Below are 1,827 nucleotides of genomic sequence, written 5' to 3'. Positions count from 1 at the left end.
CTAGAGGTCTTAAGGATTCAAATAAGTTCATAAAACGCCATTGGAACAAGTTTGAAAAATTTCCAATTTTTTGAATTTTTGAAGATGTAAAATCGTAAAAATAGTCAATTTAATAAAAGTCGTAAAAACGCTTGAAATATGGTTTTCTAGACGTAAAATTACACGCTGAACACGATGCAACTAGTTAGAATACTCTACGATGCATAGTTTTTGAGATATTGAGTAATAAAGTTAAGAATAAGGCTAAAAGTATAAGTACTATATCCGATTTTGACAAAAAATCAACATTTTTTGATTCTTATGAAAAACTWGTACTATATGTAAAATTAACCGGAAAACACGCCTGGAAACATCGTTTTGACCTAGGACTCATAGTTTTTGAGATATAATTTTTTTTTTGAAAAAACTAAAAATGGCTCTGTACCCGGAACCATAACCCGGAGCGACTTCCGGTTTGCGCCAGTAAATAGACAATTTTAAGCTAATTCTAATGGTTTTTACCCCTTGGCTCTAAGTTCTATAGTTTCGTAGAAACTAGTAAAAATTTTGGAATTTTGTAAGTTGAATAGGATTACGATAAATCAAATAGATCAAACAAATCATATTAGAGAAACTCCTTTTTTTTTAAGTCCCACTTTTTACAATCGAGCTTTGGGACCCTTATAGTTTTCATTTAGAATCAAAATTAACACTTGCTAGTAGTTTTTGGTCGATCCAAAATTTCACAAATTTTGCTATTTTTCAAACCTTAGAAGTTATTCTAAAATTATAATATTAATTGAGAAGATTGAGAAAATTCACGAGATTCAAATGATGAACAACAGTCAACCCTCAAAAAAAAATTGGATGACATAAATTAATTCAAAATCTTGTTCTTCACTTGACCAAAAATTCTATAACTATGTAATTTTTTTCTTCAATTATAACCCTACCCTATGATATAAAACAAGTTGCATTGTACAAAATAAATTAGGGGTGGGTTTTTCAAACTAAAGATAACCCTATCGTGTCACCCCTCATACATCTCAGCAGGAAGCGTAGATTTTAAAAATATACAATGAGGTAGGTATTTTGTTTTTCCTAAGCGAGATACGAAAATGACCATCGCCAAAGTCAAATTTGACTTAACCATTCGATAGAACCTTTTATTGCGCATCTTTTTTGACATACTTCATTTTTACGTGCGACGCCTACTTTTCGAGATATTCATGTTCAAAATTTACCGATTTAAATTGCGCGCTTTATTGCAATTTCTTAAGGTTGGTAATAATCGGCATACATACACWCACGCGTGAATTTGTAGTTGCATAAGRTTGAAGTGTCGGTAAAATAGGTTTCTGCAGTGATTATTCAGTGTTTCGCCCAGATGTCGCGACGTGTAACTGTGCATTCCAACTAGTTTTGAAAAAACTTAGTAGGGGAAGGTGGGGCATTTTTTTTTTAATTACAAGAAATTATTTCTGGTTTTTAATTAATAACATCTTGCATATGAGGCGATTCTAATCCGTAATCATATGTTCGTATAATTTCAAATTGTCGAAAATTTAAGGTTTTAGCATACTTTAGTTATAGAATTTTCTTCAAAAATACACATTTTTTTTAAATAGTAACAATAATTAATGGCTATTTAAAAATAAAATTCAAAATCACAGTTCTTAAAATCAAGAGTGATTTGAATTTTTTTTCAAATTAAATCAAATTATTTTAACATTTAAAAACTCAAAAAAAATGTTCAACTTAATCAAAATTTTGAATTTTAGGCAAAATAATCTCAAATCAGGGTCAAAAACAAAAGAAATTTTCACAGTACCTTCATGACGTTTTTAA

The sequence above is a fragment of the Tribolium madens genome, unplaced genomic scaffold (assembly GCF_015345945.1).
Source record: "Tribolium madens isolate multiple individuals breed KSU strain unplaced genomic scaffold, Tmad_KSU_1.1 Scaffold_91;HRSCAF=231;Tcas5.2_LG7, whole genome shotgun sequence".
Lineage (NCBI taxonomy): Eukaryota > Metazoa > Arthropoda > Insecta > Coleoptera > Tenebrionidae > Tribolium > Tribolium madens.
The sequence above is the reverse complement of the archived record's forward strand: the minus strand, read 5'-3'. Positions refer to the sequence as shown.